The sequence below is a fragment of the Hoplias malabaricus genome, chromosome 15 (assembly GCF_029633855.1).
Source record: "Hoplias malabaricus isolate fHopMal1 chromosome 15, fHopMal1.hap1, whole genome shotgun sequence".
Taxonomy (NCBI): domain Eukaryota; kingdom Metazoa; phylum Chordata; class Actinopteri; order Characiformes; family Erythrinidae; genus Hoplias; species Hoplias malabaricus.
The window spans coordinates 15016791-15032457 of record NC_089814.1 but is presented as its reverse complement, the minus strand read 5'-3'; positions in this window follow the sequence as shown (position 1 = coordinate 15032457).

Genomic DNA, 15667 nt, shown 5'->3' with positions numbered 1-15667 from the left:
TTATCTTTTTTTTAGTAATATTAAAAACAAAGCAAAACATATCATTTTTATTATAGGTTGTCATAGGACAAACCATTTCTTAAGTATTTGTACATTTCTGTAGTTTTTAATTGTATCTCTAAGTTTATTAGGTGTAATACATTTATAATTTTTCAGAGATTTACTCATGGTTCACATGAGTGGTTTCTAGAGGGGAACTAATTAGTGCAACATTGGATTTGTTTAGAAGAGTGAGAGAGAGAGCGGCATAAAGCGGCTCAGAGTGAGGGAGAGTGAGTGTGTTTGAGTGAATGTGTAATAATTTTTCATCATGTTTCAGAAATAAATTGAGTCAATATTCATTTTCAGGTGTTTTATATAAGAATCCTGTACTCTGGTGGTTGAGAGTATGTTTCTCTCAATTATCCTGCTGTGTGTGTGTGCACACGCTTCTTACACTGCTATCTGTGTGTGGATGCTGTGAGAGTCACTGATATTTAAGAGTAGTTTTTACCCTCAAAACCAACAATAAAATGGAAAACTGTCATAGTGGTGAAGAACTTCAATCCCAGAGATTGTCCTCTGTGAAAAGCATCCACTCAACAGACATAACTGTGCAGTTACAAGGCCATGTTCATTTAAGACAGCCACAGGGAGGGGGCACTGTGGGAGCTCACTGACTAGTGATGGCACCATCTGAAAACAGATGGCAGTCCAGTTGTGAGTTTAGCATCAAATTTGGGTTAAAAGATAGGTGAGGAAAGCATAAAGGACTCAGAAGACCCTTCACTAAATTTTGTGCTCACACATATGAGGCTTTATCCTCTAAATATGTGTGTTTTTAGCCTCAATTCACTGGTAAATCATCTGCTGTAGTGTGCTAAATCACAAGTGCCTTTTAGCTGGCCATCTATGCTTCTAAACAGCATACAGTCAAAACAAGTAGAACAGTGCATAAAACGTCTTATATTACATACTGTTAACTTTTCTGTTACTACATCACCAGCTGCTGAAATTTGCTCTCTCAGAAATAGGTTTTATTGGCAACACGTGTCGGTGTGCACACAGACTACAGGCCTATATCAGAAGCATCAATCATATGGTGATTGACATCTACCCATACCTCAATGTGTATGGGTCATCAGCTGGTGATTATGGGCTATTACATTACATATTTGAAGATTAGTCAGTGGGTTTCCGTTCTATTTAAACCATTTACATCAAATTGATATTGACATTAGAAATTGAAAGTGTATTATTGAATGAATAAGCCATTGAGAAATTGAACAAGAGGATAGCATTCTCTCACTATGAGGTCTAAATTGCTGTGGCAATATTCAGAGTAAGAAAGTAGTGGCATGACTGTGTCCTATAAATCTTTAAATTTATCAGAAAACCTTCATAAAAAGATAAAATAAAGACCTTGGTCTCAGGAGGTTTTCCTCACATGCACACAAAACTAGATCTTCTGGATAGAAAAAACTGACAGAACATCTGTTGTTGATGTTAATACAGAGCATTGAGCTTAATCAAATTTCAGCTCAAAGTTCATGTATGTAGTCTCAGCAAAGTCCCCACTAATAAGTTTCAGCTAATAAGATAATGAAAACATTTTTAAACATAACAGTAATACAAACATCAGTTTGAACACTCAAATGGTCCTGTACACAATGTTCTCCAAAATCTAAGGATTAAAGCCAAAACATTAGAAAAGCATTTGTATTTTAGCTTAAAATGTATTCATTATTATATCATAATGATTATTTTAATCACCTGGCACCCATAATACATTTGCACGAGCTCCCAAATATATATGTACTAGCAGCATTATTTTAATAAAAATCACTTGCCAAGAATTTTGAGTTAGTCACTACATGCTGTGCTGTGGTTAGTTTATGCTTACGTTGCTAAGCAACAGTAAAGTTGCAGATCCTGTATTGAGAAAGAAATTTGATTACCGGATGACTCACATGGTGTTTTTATTCATTATCAGATTACTGTGTTTGTAGACTTGTTCAAAGTATTATTGCCAATGTATTCAAGTGGTAACAATGTATGTCTTTTTTTATACTTTACCATCTTTAAAAAAAAAATAATTGCAAACTTTCAAGATAGCACTGAGTGAGACTTTTTTTTGAAGCTGAAGTCCATTCAAGGAAAGCCAGAGTCAAAGGATTTCTAACAGCATTTCCCCAAAAGTTACCTGCAACTAAACAGAACAAAAGAAGGAAACAGAAGGTAATACTTGGATGGGAAACCTTTATAAATCAGAACATCACTTTTGTGCCGATGTGCCCCACTACCAGTACGGCTCCTCCAACTCTTAATTCCACCTGCAACAACACAACAAAGCAGAACATCACAAATGGCCAAGATGCTATCAATGTCTTTTACTTAAGGCTCGTGGGAAATTAAATATGCCCTTCCAATATATGCCTTAGTCTGTGAAAACTAATGTATTATGGTGGGATTCAAAACTTGTGTCTGACTATCTTTGAGGAAAGAAAGGATTTATTCTTGAGCATCCACACAGACGAATTATCAGTCTTACTGTGTAACTGCGAAACATTTAATTGGACTTATTGGATTTAATACATCTTTCACTATTGCTCAGAATCATAAGCTCTACCTTTCAAACCTTTGCATGCTCCACAGAGACATTCGGTGGGGAATGTAGACAATGAGGATGAGATAGTAAATGTATTTCAGAGCAGCTAATGTCGCGAACAAGGCCTCATCATATTCAGCAGACTACTGGTCCTCATTGCCTCTTATCCTCAAGCAATTCTTGGCATTATCCAAAAGATGAGAAGAAAATAATTATCCAATAATTATTCAATTAACTTAAAACAAAGATAACTGGCACAACTGGTGGCTGTAATTAGCTAATTAGCTAAAACAAAGCCTTCAAAGCAATGGGTTGGTGATGACTATTAGAGTTAGCAGACTACTGAAGTTGCACTTTATGGCCAAAATAGACTAGACACTTTAGTTACTTTAAGGAGCACCCAAGGTCTTCACAGATGCAGAACACTTGAATAATCTCCATGGACAAGCAAGAGCCTACTAAGATTTTACTATGATAAGTGCCAAGCACTGGCTCCTGAGGTATAATTTCCCTTCCAGCACTGGGCTGTGGAGCAGTGTGATCAGTCTCTTAAGAGATGGGGCACTAACAAGTACCTTTGGGATGAAATGGACTGGTGTTTGTGATCCATATCTAAGCATCCAATGTCAGTAGTTGACCTAATGTTTTTTCTCTGAACGTGTACTGAGCACAAACTCTTACTAAGTAACTAATTTAGCATGGTCCCAACTTTTCTATCGCTAGCTCAGCAGCACCACCCCACCCCAGCTCAGACACATGATGGACAGAAGCTCCATCATGATATCATTTGATGAGGTCCAAAACCTCTGGTGGCACCCCTGGTTATAATCAAATACTTAGCAAAATGTTCAGCATCCCACAGGAAAAGTAGTTGTTACTGCAGCAAAGGGCAGAACCTTTCAGTTCAGAAGAGATTTTGCATGAACAGGTGCCCACAATCCTTTGTGGGTATAGTGTTTAACAAGTTATTTAAATCTGTAGTATGTATGTGTATATCTGTTTCCTTACCTTTTTGAATATTATTGCACATCTGTTTTCATTAATTTTAGCTGACAGCATGTCACTGTCTTTATTATCTGCCTGTTACTGGCATTCATCAATCATTGTCATAATTCAAGTATAGCACAGAATAGTTGGGTGTGGAACATAAATAAGATTTAAGGTTGGTGTGTGTGTGTGTGAGAGAGAGAGAGAGAGAGAGAGAGAGAGAGAGAGAGATTTATCATAATATGCATTCAATTCAACACCCTTTGAGGAGAATGCTTACTGCGCAGATCTCTTATGCCAACTAACAAGCCCACACTGGCTCAGAGGGAAGGAGGGCAGTCCAGATAGAGAAAAGCCAAAAGATAGCTAAAGCATCACCAGGTATCACTCTGCCAAATGATCTGTGATTGTTTTGCACTCAAATCTGGATGGTAGCAGCATTGGGACTGTGCTCAGCATAAATAGAATGGGTAGCTATCTTTTATGGAGCTTAAATCTAGTTTTCCACTAGTGATTCTGTTATCACTAGCAGGTAGGTCTGCCACAACGAATACACTGAGAGTGAACTTCAAAGCTTTCGTTTTACATTTATACCAGGGTATTCACTAGGAACAATCATCTTACATAATCTCCAAAGGGAAGCACTATCAGTAGAATTGGCCTCTTTAGAGCAGCTGAACATGAGCCAAAGTTCACCTTCCCAGTGCCAAGCATTCGCTATAGTGCTTTAACGCCCCTCACCTATGAGCTGTAATGCAATGCAACTGACTTTTCTGGAGTAATTATTCAACACCTCTGGGATGAGCTGGAGTTGTGTTTATGATCCAGACTGAATCCTCCAACATCAGTACCTGATCTCACTAAAGTTTTTATGGCTGAATGCCATTACATCTTTACATAACATTTTCAATATCTAGTCGTACCAGAACATCAGAGTGTTACTGCAGCAAATATTGATTTTGGAAGAAAGGTTTATGTGTACATATCTACAGACTCTTCCAAAAATATGGAACTGAACAGACCTGTTGGTATTTAGCTGAACTATATGTGTAATGATTGATTTTAGCTCTTTAATGGTGATTGAGCTGAAAACCCTATATTCATGTATCTGTCTATCAAATATTCTAGTCATAATCCAACAGTAGATTCAGGGTCTGGATGTCAAGATCTCTGTGTAGCAAATATAATTGCACATGAAGATTTTATTACATTTATTACTTAATTTACATTTATTACATTAGTTGAACAACATGAGGCAATTACATTCCCAACTTTTAGTAGCAGCATATTTTAGCTTTGCCCAGCTACACCAGAGAAAGAGAAGATGAAAAGTGGGAAATGTTTATTGACAGTTATAGCCGTAACTGGAACATACTGAGGCATTTTGGGGAAGATCACTCGAAAAGCGATTGCTAAACAGTGTAGCAGATGAATGTATATTGATGTTTTATGGTCTCCAAGCAAAGCATCCTATTGTTGTGATGAGAGTTTATTTGCCATATGCTGTCGAGTCCCTGAGGCATCAGAGAATGCAACTTTTTTTTTTTTTTTTAAAGCAGAATTCTCTGCGCAACCCACTACCAGTCAAGGTTCAGGATTTTCACCAATGTTGTACAAAAATGTTTCCGAAAATATCAAGTTACTGCATGGAAAGTCTACATGCTAATACCTAAACAACAGCTATAGCAGCTGGAACTGACAACAACAAATAAGACTGAAATGAAATAATAGAAAATCAACTCTGAAAATGTGTCTGTAAATATGCTCATGAAAGTGTTTTGATTCCTCCTGAATTAGCAAATGTAATTAGTTTTTAAAATATGAATTTAACATATTTAGGAACCAAAAAATCACAGGGTGACTGTGAGGAGTTTGGTGTGTTCTTCCCATGTCTGCATGGGTTTCCTGCATGTGCTCTGGTTTCCTCCCACGGTCCAAAAACACGTTGGTAGGTGGACTGGCGACTGAAAAGTGTCCGGAGGGGTTCGTAGGTGTGAGTGTGTGAGTGAATGTGTCGCCCTGTGAAGGACTGGAGCCCCTTCAGGGTGTGTTCCAGCCTTGCGCCCAGTGATTCCAGGTAGGCTCCGGACCCACTGCGACCCTGAACTTGATAAGCGGTTACAGATAACAAATGAATGCTGTATTGTGGAATACAATAAGACTGGAAGATTTAGATCAGATTTCAACTGTTCATCACACTGAATTTCTGACATCTAGCAAGATAAAGTTTTGAATTAAGTTCATTGCACCATGCCAAGATGTCTTCCAACCCTGTCAGACAGTAAGTAGAACATCTCTTATTTTAAATATAATTTGGAAAAGATGCATCAACACACTAACCAACAAATGTACTTTATTCAAAAGGTAAATATATTATAGATGTTAAAGGCATCACTAGTAGTTACTCAGTAATAATTGCAGGCTTGCTTGTCGCTAAAAATAGTCACATATATAAAGGAGTCCATGATTTTCCATGCTTAAACCTGTGGTGCATGATATAATTTTGAGCTCCCCAGAATATCCCACTTTGGATTTTACAATAGTTGGTTTATAAGGAGTGTGTACAAACTTTTAAACATATAGTATAAAAAAAATTTTATAATTCAAGACAGTTTTACTTTTGCATAGCATTTTTGTAGGATCAAATGGGAAAAACAATGTTGAATGTAAGCATTAGAAATTTAAGCTTATAAAAAATACTAAGCTTAATGATTATATCAAAAATCACCTGGCAAATAATCAAGGCAGAATACTACAAACCTTTTAAATGCTATGAAATTCACAGATTATTATTCATTCATTCATTCATTCATTATCTGTAACCGCTTATCCAATTCAGGGTCGCGGTGGGTCCAGAGCCTACCTGGAATCATTGGGCGCAAGGTGGGAACACACCCTGGAGGGGGCGCCAGTCCTTCACAGGGCAACACAGACACACACACACATTCACACCTACGGACACTTTTGAGTCGCCAATCCACCTGCAACGTGTGTTTTTGGACTGTGGGAGGAAACCGGAGCACCCGGAGGAAACCCACGCGGACACGGGGAGAACACACCAACGCCTCACAGACAGTCACCCGGAGCGGGAATCGAACCCACAACCTCCAGGTCCCTGGAGCTGTGTGACTGCGACACTACCTGCTGCACCACCGTGTCGCCCCACAGATTATCATATTATTATAAATAAAATATTGATGATTCAAATATTTGAGCCTGTGGTAAACACATCTTGCAGAGTACTGCTTTTTTTTAAAAAATCCTTAATCTCATGCAATAGCTGATCTTCTTTAAATTGTTCCACACTCTCTTTCTTGCTTGACATTTCTACTTTAAATAAAGTGGTTGACACTTAGCTTTGGAATATTTGCATATCTCTGGGGCTGTATCTCCACACAGCCACTCTACAGTCCAGCACATGATTTAACCCAACTAGGTACCATTAGACCGAGAAAATACTGGCTAAAGCCCTATTCGGACTGAATTAGTTTTATATGGGGAGCTGGTGTAATGCAATTTTTCCATAAGATGTCAGTAATGTTTATGGTGGATTCACACTGGATAAGAAATCTTGGTGAAAATAGAGGAGATGGGAGGGGCTATTCGAGTGGAGTACACAGGTTTTCGGTCTGGGTATCTTTACTGGACCTGGCAAACCTGCTCTCAATTTGCCGGTATAATTGTCAACCTGCTCTCACAAGACCTTTCAATTACTAACCGTCTTTAAGTGCTTGTTGAGTATGTTATGCATATATTATAGACTAGCATACAACACTGCTGCTATGACATAAACGTGAGGACCTTTGTGAGGGCAAAGGTTTAGTCAGAAATGTGTGTGTACCACTGCTATACAAAACTGTTCTCTAGCTGCAGCAATGTTAGCTGAGCAGACTTAATACCTGTGAAGTTATGCTACCTGGTCAGATTGTGCTACCTAGTGCGTATTTACAGGTTTAACTCCCAAAATACAAATATAGGACATCTTAACACAGGGTAAATACGGAATAATACAAAATGCTTTTAGTAGTTACATGTTGTATAGTAACGTTATATTTATCTTAACTTATCTCACTTTATTAAAAAAATCCAACACAAATAAAACTATAAGAAGTATATTTTGTAATTTATCTAAACATGATTCCAGCATCAGTTATTTATATACGTTGCAATAATACTGTAATAACTTGCTTCAAACAGTTATTATTAAAAGTAACGTGAAATGACATAATCTATGCAGTATATTAGTACAATATAAGAACATGAACTGTTCTAATTACTGCATTAATACAGTAATTTTGATTGGTCATGCAGTGTATTACTAATATTATTACTAGTATACTGCATGGTCAATCAATACAACTGCTTTAATGCTAGTAATTAAAACAGTCCCAATTCTACATGGATTACTACTGTATGGTTTTGTTTTGTTTTTTATGAGGGACTAAAGACTTTCCTATATATTGCCAAAGTGAATGTGTTTGTGATTATTAATATTATTTTATGTATGTATTTTTTTACTAATTATTAAGGAGAAGTGAGAGAGGAGGATGAGCACACAATGAGAATGAGGAGAATGAGAGAGAGAGAGAGAGAGAGAGAGAGAGAGAGAGAGAGAGAGAGAGAGAGAGAGAGAGAGAGAATGTGAAACAAAAGACATAGTCTAAATGGAGTCAAAGCAGTTTATGGGAGAATGGATGAGTAACATAAATTAGAAGTCAGCATTTGAAGTTATAAACATTTGGCATTGCGAAGTGTACTGGGTATGCATTCCCGTAGTGTGGACCTCACTACATTTTTTAGTGATGGCCCTGCATACAGCACATGCCTCCGGATCCATAACAGAACAGAGTAGAAAGGGGTGGTAGCGTGGGAGGTGTTATGGGCAGGAAGTTCTATGGCACTACTGTATATGTCTATATAAACTAGCAAGTACTCTTTCTCCTTCTGGATTTATGCAATGTTGTGATGTATTTGTTAATACAGTTACACTCTCAGGGAAAAAGGTACCATAGAGGTACAGTATTTGTCACTGAAGGTATGAACAGTTTAATGTACATTTAAAGGTACAACAGTGGTTTTAAAGTCTCAGGATGGAAAAGTGAATATTTGCAATGGTTTATTATAGAACTGTGTAAAACATATAAACATATTATAAGCCCCTGAGGTGAAATGGGGCATATGAAATGAACAGAGTTTTAAAATCTACTATCTAAAATAAATTATAGTAGAATAAGGTACAATTATGTTTCCTAACTAAAGGTACTGAATATGTACTCACTGGGGTACCTCCACACTGACTGTGTAGAACAAGTTTATGGCAATACAAATTCTGATGTGCAAAAAATATGTGAAGAATTTATAAACCCGAATGTAATTGGATTTGCCACAACAGGGTAATACACTTCTTTTTCTCTGAGAGACTTGAGAATAAAGCTCACCAAACATGAATAATAAACATGAATAAACATAAGCTGAATAATTGAGTGCTTCCAGAATAAACGGTGGCAAAAGACTCAAGTATACCTGGGTTATTATTTTTTGACCAAATTATCAATTATTTATGAGTTTAAAACTGTTAAAACATATTTTTAGAAGGATTGTAACTGGGGGCTAGTTTGGTTTGGTCCCCTGGACCAACAGGAAAATCAGGGAAACATGGGGAGTGAAGGAGCAGCACTTTCTCCTCCCTCAATAGCAAAGGCTGAAGTGCCATATAGCAAGGGATTTAACTCCCCAACTACTCTGTGGGAGCTAATCACTTTGTGTGTGTGTGTGTGTGTGTGTGTGTGTGTGTGTGTGTGTGTGTGAGAGAGAGAGAGAGAGAGAGAGAGTGTGTGTGTGATTTCACTGCCATCCAACTGCAATTAACTGTGGAGTCCAACCTTCATTGTACTGCTGTGCAATGACAATAAAAGTTTGTTTCAAAGACATTTAAAATATGTGCTTTCGGTAGTGCAATTCTAAGACTCTACAGCGAGGAAAACTACTTGATTCAGTGCTTATCGTCTTTATTGTTGCATCAAATAGAGGTGAAGGGGTGTCAGTAGCTTTTTTTTTTTGTCCTTTTTCTTAAAAAATAAGAACCATTGTGTTGATTTATATTTTTTATATAGCATATGACCATTACCCTGCAAGTTACAGCAGTTTGAAAAAGAGTATATATTTCCCATTACAAAATGGGAAGAAGTGAGATGATGATGATGATGATGATGATGATGATGTGTGTGTGTGTGTGAGAGAGCGAGAGAGAGAGAGAGAGAGAGAGAGAGAGAGAGAGAGAGAGAGAGAGAGAGAGAGAGAGAGAGAGAGAGAGAGAATGATGAGTATGCTCTTTTAACTGATGTGATTAAATATATATCTGGAGTGATTAATTCCTAAATCCAAAGGCAACATATGAACATTTCCTGCAAAGTCGTAGATGCTTTCCTCTGATTAATGCAGTGTTGGGTCCAGTGCTAGACTCTTCACTTTATGCTTATGATCCTGATATATAGATTTAAGCCATTTTAAGTTGGGGTTACATTTAGATGGGGTCTTGATGTATATAAGACACTAGGCGAGTTATGGCAAAAAAAAATAAATAAATAAAAATTAATCCATTCATTATCACACAATTATCATTATCACTGCTATTATAAACCATTTGATGGTCATACATTACTGAGTAGGGTACATGTGGCCTGCTGTTGTGCACAAAACTTACCTATAGCTTTCAGAAGTTTCATACCTCCTTTAGGCCAGTGGTTCTCAAACTGTGAGATATGTACCACTGCTGGTACGTGATGCAAGAGGTGGTAGCCAGATGATCTCTAACATTTTACTATACTATTACTATAATAAAGGAATTATAACTGAAAATCCAGAGATTTCTAGATACTCGTTCTTTAGGTAGGTATTCGGTTTATAATTTTGAGATTCGTATATTAAGGTTTTTTATATAAATGTGGCGATAAAAGCTAACATCCACTCCACATGTATTCAGCCTTGTCAACATAAAAGTCTTGAACGAAGCCTAAAACAACTGAACACGCTACAGCAAACTATTACAACGAAGCTTGACAAAGCTACGGTTAATTTTTTCAGCTTTACACCTCAGATTAGATCAGCTTCAAGAAGCTCTGGTTCATTTGTGTACACTCAGTGCTTAGTGGCACCGTGTATGGTAGGGTGATCAGACGTCCTCTTTTTCCCGGACATGTCCTCTTTTTTAGACTTAAAAAATGTCCGGCCGGAATTTCACAAACGTCCGGGATTTTGTTTTTCTAGCGTTTACAAAGAATTTCGAGAAGCGTTTTGTTCACAAACTAGTCCCGCCTTCCCCTACTCCGATTGGTTCGCTTGAGTGAGAAGGGGGCGTGGTGAAGTAGCCTAAAATCTTCTGATTGGACGGTCTGACTGTAGAGCTACCGTTATTGGTGGATAACCTTCTCTGTAAACATTCAATTGGTCAGTCTGCACGTCAGTACTCGTATACTCTGGGTCCTTAGTTAGCGATAGTTCAAATGTTAGAGAGCGTAGAAAGCGTAGCCGCGCTTTGAGAGAGGGATATTAAAGCACGAGTCGGAAGCGGATTTTGTTAATGACAACAATATACACCATCCCACTCTCCGAGTATTCAGATTTTCGCCGAATATCCCGGACGAAGCCCAAAAAATAGAATTCAGGACAGCACTAAAGATTTCACGAGTAAATTATATGTTTCACAGGGGTATATTAAATTTCTGATTTGTATTGTACATCACTAAATGTACGTCTCCATTCCTGAGAAAACCCTTGATAAACTCCTTTACCACAGAATATTACTTAATATTCAGCCATGTGTCAATTTGCATGGGATTACTATGAACTGGTGTTATTTTTACTGGTTATTTTTACTGGTAAAGGCTCTGAAAACATTTCTGAATCACGTGAACTGTGAATAATTAATAAAATGGTCTGTTCGAAAGGGACCTGAGATACCCCAGTATTAATTATATTACCCCATTCCCACAGGCAAAACTAATTCTGTCCATATTGGGGTTTTTTATTTGCCTCCTGTTATTTTTTCTCACTAATTTAAGTGAAAAATGTATACCTCATATCAGAGACACTCCCACAGACATTATACATTTTCCAAGTCACAGAATAAAAAATGGTTTGTTCTGTGTGGTTAAACCTAGATTCCCTGTGCTGAGATATTTTAAGGAGGAGTAGGAAAATAAAATCAATAAGATTTCACAGACTTGTTCAAGGGGCAGCTACAGGATTAAAATATTACTTATGAACACATGATGCAAACACAACCCAGGGCAAAACTCACTTGTTCTGTGGTTATTTTACTGCTGGAAAATCAAGACTTTTTCACAGAGGAGACCTGTAGAACTGTTTATGTTCACAGTGCCATAATAAACTATTTTCATGTAAATAGGTTTTTAGATGCAGGGTTCATTTTGTCATGATGGACAGAACTCTTTCATGCTTCATGGTAGAATTCATCAAACCATAGCACTGCCTTCCACTCTCTGACCTCTGAACTGTAATATATTGTACATCATTTTTTGATTATGACTTTCATCTTCATTGTAACTTATTCATAGACAGAGCACAGCAGGCCAGCCTTATTTCCTTCATACACTCTAAAAATAAAGATTCTTAAGGGTTCTTGTGTTGTTTTCAAGTGCAATTGGGACAGCAGTTTTCTCAGAGGAGGTTGTTCTCCCCATATGTGTGTTCATGTGGTTTGCATGAGGGGAAAAAAACAAAACAAAACAGGATATGAACTGGGTGGTGGACCTTATTATACTGTATATGTGGCATCTCTACATTTTGACCATCTTCAATCAAGCAGAAATGTAATGTAGGTCAACAGTACATGTTTAGAATGTACTTCCCTATCACTAATACTTATATACACGACGTACACAGCTGATTTATTACAGAAATGTATAATAAAGGTTTTGCAGGCACTTATCAGGATGAAAAGGTTACAGAAAATCAAAGGACAGTGGTTTCTGTTTAATTTACATTGAATAAAACATTCGCTATATCCTCCACCATGATTTAATCAGAGCTGACACCAGTTCATGCATAGTCCATCACCTTGAGATTTAGTTGGAGTGAAGTCTGTTACCCAAAAAAAAAAAAAAAAAGTCAAACATCAGCACCTCTTTAATGTTCCTGTGGCTGGATATAATCATGTCTTTATAGCAGCAACCCCCAATAACTTGTGCAAGAGCTACACAGAATAGTACAGACAGCAGGAGTCAATTCCATTTCAGAAAAAAATGTTGGATAAGTAGGTGTCCACAAACAACCCCCCCCCCCCACACCTCCAAAATTCATCAAAATAATTGTGTAATAAATGTATTAATATGTAATTTTTTATTACATTTATTTAAAAAATCCCCCAACTCCTCAATATTAGTCCTCACCTCTATCTCCATTTAATTTTCTGTTTGATTGTTTCTTTAGGTTTATGACATATGAAAGCCTGGGTGTCTAAATCTGCCTATCTGCCTCTGTACAAATGCTCAACCAGGCCATAGAAATGTCATGGTACGACTTCTAGAGCAAAAACAACATGTTAATCTTTCACCAAAAACAACAACACGATCAAAAACTTGATCACTGGAGGGGTCTTTTTATTTAAGGATAAAGCATAAGGCCAAAATTAACTTTAATATGCTTCATGCAGGTGTCCACAGGTAGACAAGAGTATACGTATTGAGTGAGTAAGGCACAGAGCACAAAGATATATACAGACTCTAAACATGATACTGGAAGAAACCCAAACTGAATGAAATAAAAGTAAGAATAATTGAATAAAATTAATAATAATTAATAATAATTAGAATAAAACAATGAAAGAACAAGAAGAAGACAGTAAATCCAGGGGGAAAATGGAGCTATATAAACATAACTTAGGAATTATGAAGTACTTGGACTAAATACAGCAGGAGGAACTACAGACAAAACACAGACGAAGGAAGTGACAAAAGGCCAGAGCTAAAAATCCAAAACAAGCCAGAGCACAGGGCTAGGAAATGGAACTAGAAGGATAAGTAGAAGAAGTGTGTGCTGCGCTGGTAAGCAGTGGATCAAACATAGCAGTGATGCTGGAGTTTGGTTGCAAGACGCCTCAGTGTCAGTGTTGCACTATAAACAACCAAAAGTGTTTTGTGGGACAGACTACACCAGCTGACTTTACAAGAGATTTCACTGTCTGAATTCAGTCAAGAGAGATCTTATAGTGTGCTACAGCGTTAGATTTGTGGTGTGCTTTGCTATTATGATGATATGATGGTCAGTATAAAGTGGTCAGGATTGCTACATTAAATCTGTGCTTTTCTCTCATTTTGATGTTCATGTAAAATCAACTGTGCTTAAACATTTTAATCATAGTTCATGCATATAGTGACCCTGCAATACCCACTGTCTTTGCAAAATCAGCCTGTGGTGTGTGATATTAGTCTTTTAAAAGTCTTTTCAGAGTTTTTTCAAAGTCTTCTAGCACATGTTTAGCATTAGAATCAAATCTCATTGCATTAACCTGCACCAAAATGTAAACAGTTTTATTGCCTTCTCCTGTACACGACCCATTTTGTGGTGAGTGACAGCGATGCAATTATGTCCTCCAAAGCGTGCCTTGTGTTTGTCAAGCTTATTTCAAAGCAATTTGAGACAAAGATCTAACAGAGATCAAAGGCCAGGGATCACTGAGGGGCAGCTTCTTTGTCTCTTCTGATTTATGTGGAATACCACAGAGTTGTGAAGACCCCATTTATTATGCATGGCACTGTTACATTATAACTGCAAGAGGCAAATATTGCTTATTTACAGATTCGTTCTGAGACCTTGGGTGATGCGTAAGCAGAGTTTTAGAGTCACAGAGGCTCAGTGCTGTGGATAAAGCTTCTGTTTACCTTGGAATGCCTTCAATGTGGATATTTCACCGTTTGATTGCCACAGGCTCAGAAAATGGAAAGTGTGACCCCAAGTGGTGACTTTTGTTGTTGTTGTTATTATTGTTGTTGATGATTGTCTTTAATGAAGTCTCTGCAATGAAGAGCAAATGCATCCTGGATTTTGTTTACCAGTCCTTATTTCATAAATAATGATAATAATAATGTCAAGATTAAACAGCATTGCAAGTAATCTTTCAAGGGATTAGAGTACCTTACCCAAAAGCAGCCTAACACTCACTAAACCTGGCCAGCAAAGTTAATGAGTTTCTGAAGGCTGTAATGAATAATATGGCTTCATTTTGATTAGTGGCTTTCATTGTTGTGACACCTGTTTGCCTCTTCCTGATGAAAATGATCTAACCACTGAACATACACCCCCTACCCCCACTAAACCCAACCCCTAAATCTCATCCAATCTCATTTTATCTCATCTGGAAATTATGTCAGAGAGAGGGAGCAGAGAGCAGGGTTCACACACACACACTGCTCTGGGGAAGAGAGGAGAAAAAAACCCTTGCACTTATAGAATGACCTCATACCAGATGCTGGAAAGATGATGTCATTTTCATTAGCTGATCTGTGAACATCCAGATGTGCTCGAATTTATGCACACACACGCACGTACACACTCAAAGATGAAACAAACAAGCAAACACACACACATACACAGACACACACACTCACTTTGGCCCGAAAACAAAATCTACACATAATAAATACAAACAAGAATCCCTGCACACGTGTAAAAGTGTTGTGTAAAAGTCAGAGACCACTTGTCATTTTTTCAATCTTGAGCTCTTACATAACTCTCGAGACTTTTCAGGTTTCATAATTGTTCTCAGTAATGGTGTCTTGAAGGCTACATGTCCTTTCAGACCCACAGTGTTGAGATGTTGTCTCTCAGTGGAAGGATGGATAGAGACAAATGGATCCTCTCAGATCTGAAGAAGAATAGAATTTTATATTCTCCTGTCTCACAAATAAAAAAGCTTTATGTACTGTTTATCACATGAAGAGATTTGTGGTGGTCTACTAGGTCTTGCATGATGTTAGGGGTCAGATGTTCTCTGATTTTGACTTTTTGAGTTTGGGCAGCTTACTGCCTTTGATTCTGTTTATATCAGAGACATACATTTTTTCAATATTTTAT